Source organism: Ctenopharyngodon idella, chromosome 5 (assembly GCF_019924925.1).
Source record: "Ctenopharyngodon idella isolate HZGC_01 chromosome 5, HZGC01, whole genome shotgun sequence".
NCBI classification, from domain to species: Eukaryota; Metazoa; Chordata; class Actinopteri; order Cypriniformes; family Xenocyprididae; genus Ctenopharyngodon; species Ctenopharyngodon idella.
Window position 1 is genome coordinate 11,640,573 of NC_067224.1, and position 13,555 is coordinate 11,654,127.

The 13,555-nt window shown below is 38.2% G+C and overlaps 1 protein-coding gene across 8 annotated transcripts in view; it reads left to right on the forward strand.

The window, feature by feature from the left end:
• abr (ABR activator of RhoGEF and GTPase) overlaps window positions 1–13,555 on the forward strand; it is a 321,977-nt gene that overhangs the window by 184,428 nt on the left and 123,994 nt on the right. The window lies entirely within an intron of this gene.

The following is a 13,555-nucleotide window of genomic DNA, read 5'->3' on the forward strand; positions in this document are numbered from 1 at the left end:
ATATACTCCAAACCTCTCCTGTTGAATTATGAGTGGTTGGTGGTAGATTCTAAAATATTATTACATTTAGCCATTGAATGCATTAAACCTCTTCTAAAACCTGCTTATCCTATGATAAAATCACTGTAACACAACCCCAAGTCAAATTTATTTATATAGCTCTTTTCAGAATACACATTGTGTCAAAGCATCTTAATAGAAATGTTGTTAATGTTCATAATATATTTATATTAGGCAGTTGAGATTTGCTGTATAGTATATATTGCCTTATGTGAGTGTACTCTATGTATGCGCATAAAGTTGGAAATTACAGTACTGTGCAAAAGTCTTAGGCTTAAGTATAAATGTTTTAATGACCATCCATATGACCATCCATATTTATTTTCTCTTTATTTAGATACAAACAGAAAATACAGGAAATATGTACCAAAAAAAAAAAAAAAAATCAGAACAAAATGGCTTCTTTAAAGGGTACATAACACACACAGTCAATCTCATGTTAATCTTGAGTACCTATAGAGTAGTATAGCATCCTTCATATCTCTGAAGAGTCTTTAGTTTTATCATATTTATAAAAGACAGATAGGCTGTACGAGTCTTTCCGAAAACAGCCGACCTCCTGGAGGCGTGCCTTGGGCGAAGTTAAAAAGTCACAAGCACGCGCAGCTTTTGCGTAGCAATCGTCTGCAAGCTATCTGGTCAGCTAAAAAAATGTATTTAAACACACACAATACACCATCGCATTATCCCTGGATAACTTTTGATTCACTATACGCTTGTGTTTTTTACATTATATGCACTTACGTGCCGATTGCCAACAAAACAGACATTTGATGCAGTTTTACTTACTACCTGTGATTCTGACTCATGACCAGGATCTTTTATCGCTGGGACCGCTCCATCTTTCAGTTTCAAACGATATGTAAATCCAGCATCGAACTGGGCTTTGTTTATAAAACCATAAGCCTGAGGGCTCGAGCAGCCACGGAAAACACAAGATATTTCCATTAATTTTAACCAATAAAAAATTGATTGCAACTTTCAAACATGACTTTATCCTTATTTTGATAGTTAATTTAAGGTGGTTTCTATGATTATTTTAATGACAAATGTCGAGAGCGCATCAATGTAATGCGTGAGCAGAAATCTCTCAGCTCTACTGTTTACTTAACGCTGGTTTCTTTGGGAAGCAAGGTTATCTTTCCCTCACAACTAAAAAACTTTGGCCATGTTTAGCATGAGAATCCAACTCTTTAACAGTCTAAATAAGTCAGAATGCCCTTTAAGCAAAAACACACAACATACCTACAATCAAACATGTAATTTAATTACCTAATTTTGCTAGCGAGAATGAACTGTTTAATATTTCTTTAATTGTATAAAAAAAAGTATTTAAATTTAATTAAATATGTACAAATATTGATTACATTGTTAAAAAGTTAAGTGTTAATGTCTCCATTTATACATTTACAATCATTATATATATATATATATATATATATATATATATATATATATATATATATATTGTACTAATAAATAGGTAATAGTAATAATTTTATCAAAATATTGTGTGTATATTAGGGCTGTCAAAAGATTAATCCCGATTGCATCAAAAATACATTTATACATTATATGTGTGTACTGTATATAATTTTATATATATATATATATATATATATATATATATATATATATATATATATATATATATATATATATATATATACATACAGTGAGTACGGAAAGTATTCAGACCCCCTTACATTTTTCACTCTTTGTTATATTGCAGCCATTTGCTAAAATCATTTAAGTTCATTTTTTTCCCATTAATGTACACACAGCACCCCATATTGACAGAAAAACACTGAATTGTTGACATTTTTGCCGATTTATTAAAAAAGAAAAACTGAAATATCACATGGTCCTAAGTATTCAGACCCTTTGCTGTGACACTCATATATTTAACAGTGCATGTCAGAGCAAATGAGAATCATGAGATCAAAGGAACTGCCTGAAGAGCTCAGAGACAGAATTGTGGCAAGGCACAGATCTGGCCAAGGTTACAAAAAAATTTCTGCTGCACTTAAGGTTCCTAAGAGCACAGTGGCCTCCATAATCCTTAAATGGAAGACGTTTGGGACGACCAGAACCCTTCCTAGAGCTGGCCGTCCGGCCAAACTGAGCTATCGGGGGAGAAGAGCCTTGGTGACAGAGGTAAAGAAGAACCCAAAGATCACTGTGGCTGAGCTCCAGAGATGCAGTCGGGAGATGGGAGAAAGTTGTAGAAAGTCAACCATCACTGCAGCCCTCCACCAGTCGGGGCTTTATGGCAGAGTGGCCCGACGGAAGCCTCTCCTCAGTGCAAGACACATGAAAGCCTGCATGGAGTTTGCTAAAAAACACCTGAAGGACTCCAAGATGGTGAGAAATAAGATTCTCTGGTCTGATGAGATCAAGATAGAACTTTTTGGCCTTAATTCTAAGCGGTATGTGTGGAGAAAACCAGGCACTGCTCATCACCTGTCCAATACAGTCCCAACAGTGAAGCATGGTGGTGGCAGCATCATGCTGTGGGGGTGTTTTTCAGCTGCAGGGACAGGACGACTGGTTGCAATCGAGGGAAAGATGAATGCGGCCAAGTACAGGGATATCCTGGACGAAAACCTTCTCCAGAGTGCTCAGGACATCAGACTGGGCCGAAGGTTTACCTTCCAACAAGACAATGACCCTAAGCACACAGCTAAAATAATGAAGGAGTGGCTTCACAACAACTCTGTGACTGTTCTTGAATGGCCCAGCCAGAGCCCTGACTTAAACCCAATTGAGCATCTCTGGAGAGACCTAAAAATGGCTGTCCACCAACGTTTACCATCCAACCTGACAGAACTGGAGAGGATCTGCAAGGAGGAATGGCAGAGGATCCCCAAATCCAGGTGTGAAAAACTTGTTGCATCTTTCCAAAAAACAAACAAATACATGGCTGTATTAGATCAAAAGGGTTCTTCTACTAAATACTGAGCAAAGGGTCTGAATACTTAGGACCATGTGATATTTCAGTTTTTCTTTTTTAATAAATCTGCAAAAATGTCAACAATTCTGTGTTTTTCCGTCAATATGGGGTGCTGTGTGTACATTAATGAGGAAAAAAATGAACTTAAATGATTTTAGCAAATGGCTGCAATATAACAAAGAGTGAAAAATTTAAGGGGGTCTGAATACTTTCCGTACCCACTGTGTGTATATATATATATATATATATATATATATATATATATATATATATATATATATATATATATATATATACATTTGAAGTGTGTGTGTGTGTGTGTATATATATATATATATATACAGTTGAGCTCAAAAGTTTACATACCCCTTGCAGAATCTGCAAAAATGTTAATCATTTTAACAAAATAAGAAGGATCATGAAAATTGAATTTTTTATTTAGTACTGTCCTTAATAAACTATTTCACATAACAGTTGTTTACATAAAGTCCACAAGACAAAAAAATAGCAGAATTTATAAAAATGACCCCATTCAAAAGTTTACATACCCTTGATTCTTAATACTGTGTGTCATTACCTGGATGATCCACGACTGTTTTTTTTGTTTTGTGATGGTTGTTCATGAGTCCCTTGTTTGTTCTGAGCAGTTAAACTGAGCTCTGTTCTTCAGAAAAATCCTTCAGGTCCTGCAGATTCTTCAGTTTTCCAGCATCTTCTGCATATTTGAACCCTTTTCAGCAGTGACTATATGATTTTGAGATACATCTTTTCACACTGAAGACAACTGAGGGACTCAGACAAAACTATTACAAAAGCAAACATTCACTGATGCTCCAGAAGGAAACACAATGCGTTAAGAGTCAGGGGTGAAAACCTTTGAACAAGAAGTTGATGTGCAAGTTTTTTTTTGTTTTTTTGTTTTTTTTAAAGAACGTATTTTTTCATTTAGTTCTGCCCTTTGGAAGCTACAAAAGATACTTACATGTTTCACAGAAGACAAAAAAAAGTACAATTTATTGTGTTCATCCAATTCTCTTAATGCGTCGTGTTTCCTTCTGGAGCATCAGTGAATGTTTGAACCTTGTTTAATACTTGTGTTTGATTCCTTCAGTTGTCCTCAGTGTGAAAAGATGGATCTCAGAATCATACAGTCACTGCTGAAAATGGTTCAAATATGCAAAAGATGCTGGAAAACCAAAGAATCTGCAGGACCTGGAAGATGGCGTAGGCTATAAGAAGATTGCCAAGACCCTGAAACTGAGCTGCAGCACGGTGGCCAAGACCATACAGCGGTTTATCAGGACAGGTTCCACTCAGAACAGGCCTCGCCATGGTCGACCAAAGAAGTTGAGTGCACGTGCTCAGCGTCATATCCAGAGGTTGTGTTCGGGAAATAGACGTATGAGTGCTGCCAGCATTGCTGCAGAGATTGAAGGGGTGGGGGGTCAGCCTGTCAGTGCTCAGACCATATGCCGCACACTGCATCAAATTGGTCTGCATGGCTGTCGTCCCAGGAGGAAGCCTCTTCTAAAGATGATACACAAGAAAGCCCGCAAACAGTTTGCTGAAGACAAGCAGACTAAGGACATGGATTACTGGAACCATGTCCTGTGGTCTGATGAGACCAAGATAAACTTTGGTTCAGATGGTGTCAAGCGTGTGTGGCGGCAACCAGGTGAGGAGTACAAAGACAAGTGTGTCTTGCCTACAGTCAAGCATGGTGGTGGGAGTGTCATGGTCTGAGGCTGCATGAGTGCTGCCGGCACTGGGGAGCTACAGTTCATGGGAACCATGAATGCCAACATGTACTGTGACATACTGAAGCAGAGCATAATCCCCTCCCTTCGGAGACTGGGCCGCAGGGCAGCATTCCAACATGATAACGACCCCAAACACACCTAAAGAAGCTGAGGGTAAAGGTGATGGACTTGCCAAGCATGTCTCCAGACCTAAACCCTATTGAGCATCTGTGGGGCATCCTCAAACGGAAGAGGGAGGAGCACAAGGTCTCTAACATCCACCAGCTCCGTAATGTCGTCATGGTGGAGTGGAAGAGGACTCCAGTGGCAACCTGTGAAGCTCTGGTGAACTCCATACCCAAGAGTGCTGGAAAATAATGGTGGCCACATAAAATATTGACAATTTGGGCCCAATTTGGACATTTTGACTTAGGCGTGTACTCACTTTTGTGGCCAGCGGTTTAGACATTAATAGCTGTGTGTTGAGTTATTTTGAGGGGACTGCACATTTACACTGTTATACAAGCTGTACACTTACTACTTTACATTGTAGCAAAGTGTCATTTCTTCAGTGTTGTCACATGAAAAGATATAATAAAATATTTACAAAAATCTGAGGGGTGTACTCACTTCTGTGAGATACTGTGTGTATATGTGTATATATATATATATATATACACACACACACACACACACACACTTCAAATGTTGACTACTGTATTTTAACAACTCTTAGAGGTAAGATACATATTCATGTATGTGTTAAACAAAAATAAATCAAGTTTGACCTTCATCAACTCAATAAAACTGTCATTCCTCCGGATGCACTCAATGGTGACATCAGTTTTGGAGTCTGTTATGAAATCACACCAACTCAGACCTGTTACTGCGAGCTGTCCCTGAACCTGCCAGTAATATTTGTGGCTTTCCTTCAGTTTTGCGTGACTGTTAAGAAATTTGACGTGTGCTACATGAGAAATGTCATCAACATCAGAGCATTTCACCTCTGCAAGTCCAAAGGGAGGGTTCTCAGTCGAGTCATACACTCTGTCATCAGGGCTTGTGCCGAGGTGTGGCGCATCCGGATGCATAACAAACCCACACTGTGAAACATTCACATTCATCATGCCAGAGTATTGAAGCAAGACTTCAGGCTCTAGTTCCAGTCCACGCTTCATTGCAGAAGTCTGCCGAATCCCTTTAATTATTCGGGCAGCTAGTGCCTGGCTGGAGGTTTATCCCCTCACGTGACACACCTCACGGAATCTACTTGATGTAATTCGTGGTAAGCGCATTTGGTTCCATAGAGCAGACTGTGACTGATCCCGTGTGTCTTTTTCTATTATTGTGCTGAGCTCTTTAGTTACTGCTAAGCTTTCTAGGAAACGCATCTCATGGAATTTGAGGACAAATTTAAAACTTCCTTCAAATTTGTACCCATCCATAGGAAGTGTAGGGAAGGTGGGGCTTCTGCATGCTTCGCAACATCCCTTGATGACACAGCAGGGCACTGATAGGATAGCAAAGAACCTTTGGGTACTACTCCACCAGATTAATTTCTGACATGCCATCCAGAACCTTGCAGATCATTGGCTGAGGTCTGACACTCCTCAATGATTCCACAGAAGAGAGTACCAAATTGTTCGGAATAGGACCTAAAAAAATGAAAGAAAAAAAAGACAGGTGTTATAATTGTGACCACACAGTCTGTTTGCAATGTAACAGAAGTTTACATGTTCCAATGTCTTTATATTACATATACTGTATATTGTATACAGTATATGTAATATAAAGACATTATACAATATTTATAAAGACATAATACAATAAACATTAGTAGATAGTAGAACATCTGTCACAATGGTAGACATTGCGAACAGACTGTGTGTGGGGTGTGTATATCAGTGTTTACTTGTTTAGATCTGAGACTTTTACTAAGCCGACGTGCCATACCGTTTAAAGGTGATGTAGGCTATCTAAGACAAAAGCTGTTTTAAACACAAAGGGTGGTATCGACCAAATATCGGTTTGATTTAGTTCATAGAAGTTAATTGATAAATAAAATCTATTTATGACGTTTCTGAATATCATAGCTGAGAATCTCTCTGTATGACCCTGTATATATTGGATTGATTTTAATAACTTTAAAGGGTTAGTACACCCAAAAATGAAAATAATGTAATTTATTACTCACCCTCATGTCGTTCTACACCCGTAAGAATTTCGTTCATCTTCGGAACACAAATTAAGATATTTTGATTAAATCCGATGGCTCAGTGAGGCCTGCATAGCCAGCAATGACACTTCCTCTCTCAAGATCCATAAAGGTACTAAAAACATATTTAAAACAGTTCATGTGAGTTCAGTGGTTCTATGTTAATATTATAAAGCGTCAAGAATACTTTTTGTGTGCCAAAAAAACAAAATAACGACTTTTCAACAATATAGTGATGAGCCGATTTCAAAACACTGCTTCAGAGCTTTACGAATCGAATCAGTGACTCGGAGCACCAAAGTCACGTGATTTCAGCAGTTTTGTAATAGCAGTTCACATGAACTGTTTTAAATATGTTTTTAGTACCTTTATGGATCTTGAGAGAGGAAGTGTCATTGCTGGCATTCCTCTCTGAGCTATCGGATTTAATCAAAATATCTTAATGTGTGTTCTGAAGATGAATGAAGGCCTTACAGGTGTAGAACGACATGAGGGTGAGTAATTAATTACATAATTTTCATTTTTGTGTGAACTAACCCTTTGATGTACTTGAAAGCACAGATACTTATTCTAAAGACACCAACCTCTGTTTACAATCATTAATTGAGTATTGTGAAACAAAGAAAAAAGGTGTCAAAATATTCTGACGCATATTTCGTCATTTAAACGGGAGCACGCAAGCCATTTTGTATGTGTATGCGCAATACTTGAGTATTATCATCTTATTTTATCACAGAACTGCAAAAATAGAATACAAACAACTTATCAGAGCTTTAGAGCTTTAAGAGCTTTAATTAGACAAATCTTAAATTATCAACTATGACTAAAGTCTATTTTGGGTGGATTAAATTAAAGGTTTGGGGGAAATTTATTGTATTAAACAAAAATTTTCACATTTTTTTCCCATGGACTGACTTACTACAAGCAAAAAAAAGCAGCACAAGAAGCCAGCCAACATGGCTGTGAGCATCAGACCAACTGCAACAGTGAGCAATTAAAGACATATTAAGATCATTTTAGGCAAAAGAGCTGAAAAATGATATATACTGTCAATAGTAAAGATTTACTGGTTTATCACTTTTGACCAATAGGTGGCGCTGTGACCAAATTAATGTGGTATGGTCAGAGTGAGGTGACAATGACACTCGCAAAGTTTGGTGTCAATATGTCAAAGCATTGCAGAGATACAGACTCAACAGTCATTTTGGCATCATGCGTCTAATTCGTCACTGCGGTATAGGAAAATGGTTTTATCTATCAATGTGAAATTCATAAGTTTTTGCCGGCATGGTCTGAAGATGATACGATTCGACTTTGGTGAAAATTGGATCAATGGTCTAGGAGGAGATTGAAAAAGTGTGATTTTAAAGAAAATCAAAGTGGTGGAGACTAAGTTATGCTGACTATTGCAAAATTGGCATCAATGTTCTCAGCATGACCCACGGAATCTAATAAGACTAGTCTCATTACAATAGGCCACATTTATATAAAGCTATTAGCATTTTTTTTAAATTTCATTATAAAATTTGACCACAAGGAGGCGCTATCTCAAAACCTATTGTGTATCTTCAGAGCATGGTGCCGATGGCACATCCTGAGTTTCTTAATGGTACATCAATTCATTCATATAATATAGCATTTTATATCATAATACTGCATTGTAGTTAATGGAAATTTCATGTTTTGTTCAATTATAGCGCCACCAAGAGGTACAATCCCACCATTTTTTTTTTTTATGTGTCCTCAGGGTGACCCCATACATATGTGTGTCAAATTTGGTGCAAATATCCCATTTCATTTTGGAGTTAGCTGCAAGCAGCAATTATGGGGCCAAGCAAAAAAGGCACAACAAGCCAGCCAACATGGCTGGGAGCATCAGACCAACTGCAACAGTGAGCAATTAAAGACCTATTAAGATCATTTTAGGCAAAAGAGCCAAAAAATGATATACACAGTCAAAAATAAAGATTTACTTTTTTATCACTTTCGACCAATAGGTGGCGCTGTGACCAAATTAATGTGGTATGGTCAGAGTGAGGTGACAATAACACTCGCTAAGGATATGACTTCTGTGAAAATAAGTCAACCAGATCAAAAGTTATAAGCATATGAAAAAAATAAATAATTCTCCACTAGGTGGCGCTGGTGCGAAACTTCTCAGGGTCTTGTGCTGATGACCCATACCGAGTTTCATAACGGTACGCTAATGCGTTCATAAAATACAGCATTTTAAAACTAAATTCAAAATGGCTGATGGCCAAAATGGCCGACATGGGAAAATTGGATGTCATTCGACTCAGCATGATGCCCCTAATCTAAAAAGACCACCTTTATGATTTTTGGACAAACCTATCTGAAGCTATAAGCAAAAATAGCCATTTTTTGTATCTCCAGACCAGTAGGTGGCGCTGCGCCGAAACTCAGCATGTAGGCTCTGGTCTTGTTTGGGATGATATGTACAAAGTTTGGTCTGGAAAATGGCTGATATGGTAATAATGGTTATCATTCGACTCAGCATGATACCCCGAATCTGACGTGACCACATTTATGATTTCTGGACAAACCATTCAGAAGTTATTAGCAAAAATAGCAATTTTTCGTATCTCCGGACCAGTAGGTGGCACTGCGCCGAAACACTGCATGTTGCCTCAAGTCATGCTTGTGATGACATGTACAAAGTTTGGTCAGAATACGATAAATCGTTTTGGAGATATAGCCTCAAGTCTGATTTTGCGAGCTTTTCGTCGAATTCATATGTGCCCTTTTCGAGAATGGATGGATCTATCAAAAAGCTTTTAAGAACTTTTTGCAATCATGGTCTGAAGATGATCTGGTTCAATTTTCGTGATAATCGGAGTAACGGCCTAGGAGGAGTTCGAAAAATTAGGAAAAATTAAAATGGCAGGAAAATTTTCATGACGGAAAATGACGTCATAGGGACATTCGAATCGTCTTGAGCCAAAGAATCAGAGGAAAAGAATTTTGTTTCTAACCCTTACGGTTCAAAAGTTATTAGCATAAACAGAAGTGCAAATTTGGACAGCTGGTGGTGCTAGAGGGATTGAGTTAGAGACTCCAAATTTGCTATGGACACAGTTCAGACTGTCCTCTAACTTTGTGCCAAATTTCACAACTTTTTACCATATGGTTCTATGGGCTGCCATAGACTTCCAGAGCGGACGAAGAATAATAATAATAAAATTAAAGCTGCAAGCAGCATTTATCGGACCTTTATACCATTTATGGTGTTAGGTTCTAGGCCGACACGAAAGCATTTAAGATTTATAGGCTTTTGTATGGAGATACATTTCTGAATGATCCTGTTATGGCTATCCAAATGATAAAGTACAACAGTTATTGATAATTATTGACCTACAAAAAAAAGAGAATTGTACTGCAGTGGTTTTGAGGTTGAATGAAATACCTAGGACCTTAAGGCAAACTTATAGAGAATGAGGAGATTCAACATATGCCATGAATATCGTTTATGTGTGATACATAGCGCCACCTGGTGGCTGATTTCGTTCATACTTCACACAGACCGCTAGAGTCAAGAGTCAAATAGGTCCACCAAGTTTCGTTTTGATCGGCCTCCGTTAACCTGGTCAAACAGGTTTTCAAAATTCTTAGGCCAATGGCAGCCATGTTTTTTGAGAGACGCGAAGGTCCTTATAGACATTCATGGCACCTTCGGCCAAGACACTGCATGCCAATTTTCAAGTCAATCGGATTAACGATTGCGTAGTTATTAGTCATTTTCATGTTTTTTTCCTGTTATAGCGCCACCAAGTGGACAATCACTTTTCCATCATGGCAACTTGACAAGGACAGTGCATGCCAATTTTCAAGTCAATCAGACTAACTGTTGTGTAGATGTAGTGGTTTTCCTGTTTTTTACTATTACAGTGCCACCAAGTGGCCAAACACTACAGTTTTTTTTTACTGTGACCTCGGACTGAGCTTGTACACACATGTACCATGTTTGGTGAAAATATCTCATTGCAATCAAGAGATATAACCATTTTAGTAAAAGGCAACTGTTACTTCAAACGTTTTGGCGTTCAGTTGCGAACTTGAATCACCAATCGAAATTCTTTTAATAACTTTTTGCCATGGGTGTTTCTAGATGATGTATGTCAAGTTTTGAACAGATTGCCCAAATGGCCTATGAGGAGTTCGAAAAGTAGATTTTTCAAATTATCGCAAATGTTTAACGAACAATTTGATTGAGTTGTTCAGAATGTTGTTCAGAATGAGGAGATTCAGTGTGTGAATGTGTGATACGCTGCATGATATATAGGGTCAAAAACACAATTGCGCCACCCAGTGGCCGTTTTCTTTCAAACTTTGTACAGACCTCTAGGGCCACGAGTCAGACAGGCCCACCGAGTACCGATCGGCCTCCGTTAACCTGGTCTAAGAGGTGCTCAAAGTTTATAGGCCGATGGCAGCCATGTTTTTCGAGATACACGAATGTCATCATACATCATCAAGGCAACTCGGACAAAGACAGTGCATGGCAATGTTCAAGTCAATTGGACTAACAGTTGCGTAGTTATAGCAGTTTTTGTTTTTTTCGTATTATAGCGCCACCAAGTGGTAATACTCTGCAATTTTTTTTTGTATGACCACAGAATGAAGTCATACATGAGTATGACAAGTTTGGTGAAAGTATCTCATTTCGTTCAAGAGTTATAACCATTTAAGTGAAAGTGGCCCTGCCTACTTTGAATGTTTTAGCGTCCCGTCATGAGAGTGAAGCACCAATCGAAATTCTTTTAATAAGTTTTTGCCAGGAAGGTCTCTAGATGATGTATATCAAGTTTCGAGTGAATCGGACAAACAACCTACGAGGAGTTGGAAAAAGTAGATTTTTCAGAAAATTCAAAATGGCGGAAAAATTTGCATACCGGAAATGAAATCGGAGATATACGTTTTGTTTGTCATGGACTCAGCTTTCCAATGATATACGACACTTGAGTCTGTGGCAAACAATTTAGGAGTTATGAGCCATTTCGCGCATTTGATCGCTATAGCGCCACCTATTGACCGATTTTGACAATTCCAGGTATCTGAGTAGCGAGCAAGACTACTACCATTTGACAAATTTTCAAGTTCAAAGTTTCTAGGCCTTACGGTTTGGGCTGCCCGTTCAGTTTTAGGGAAGAAAAAATAAAATAATGAAAATCAGTACAATTACAATAGGTTTAAAGCAGTTCGTGCTTGAACCCCTAATAAAAATCCTTACAATTACAATAGAAGAAAAAAAAGAGCGCCAACAGATACAATAGGTGCCTACGCACCTTCAGTGCTTGGCTCCTAAATATAGCTGCAAGCAGCAATTATCGGGGCCAAGCACAAAGAAAGCACAGCAAGTCATCCCAGCACAGCTGGGAGCATCAGACTTACTGCAACATTGAGCGATTAAAGACATATTTAGGCAAAATGACAGAGAAATCATAAATACCTTTTTGTCGGCATGGTCTGAAGATGATACGGTACGATTTTGGTAAAAATCGGCACAACGGTCTAGGAGGAGTTCGAAAAAGTAGGTTTTTAAATAAAAACAATATGGCATTCAGGAAGTTCAGCCGACTATGGCAAATTTGGTATCTATGTTCTCAGCATGACCCAAGGATTCTACTGAGGCAAGCACTATGTAAAATTCGTTCGCGTGTTTATCGAAAATGGTTTGAGGAGTCAACTTGAATTCCATAACTTTTTGTCGGCATGGTCTGAAGGTGATCTGGTTCAATTTTCGTGAATATCGGAGTAATGGTCTAGGAGGAGTTTGAAAAAGTAGGTATTTCAGAAAATTCAAAATGGTGGAAAAATTTTCATGATGGAAAATGACGTCATAGGGTGCAATCGATTCGTCTTGAAACGAGGAATCAGAGGAAAAAAGAACCCTTACGGTTCAAAAGTTATTAACATAAACATGAGTGCAATTTTGGACAGCTGGTGGCACTAGAGGGATTGAGTTAGAGACTCCAAATTTGCTATGGACACAGTTCAGACTGTCCTCTAACTGTGTGCCAAATTTCACAACTTTCCCGCAAGCAGTTCTATGGGCTACCATAGACTTCCATAGCGGAAGAAGAAGAAGAAGAAACGGAAGAAGAATAATTAAAAAGAACGCCAACGATTACAATAGGAGCCTGTGCACCTTCGGTGCTTGGCCCCTAATGAAATCAGTCCGATGAGTCCTCTGGCAGTAACTTGAGCTGCACGCTGCTCGTTAATCTCATGCAGTCAGTACACTGGCAGCGCTGATGATCGCCTCGCTCAGATACTGTTACATATTAAAATGAAAGATGACATACATGGTAGGATATCATGCAAGTCTAAATAAACAGTTTTAAATATTGAAATTTATTGTTAAGTTAAACTAAACAAGTATAATTTTCTTCTCAAAACTGATTTCAGTAGTTTAGCCGTTTGATAGGAGATCCAAATCACTGATTCGATTCGTAAAGCTCCGAAGCAGTGTTTTGAAATCAGCCCATCACTATATTGTTGAAAATTGTCGTTATTTTGTTTTTTTGGCGAACAAAAAGTATTCTCGTCGCTTTATAATATTAAGATAGA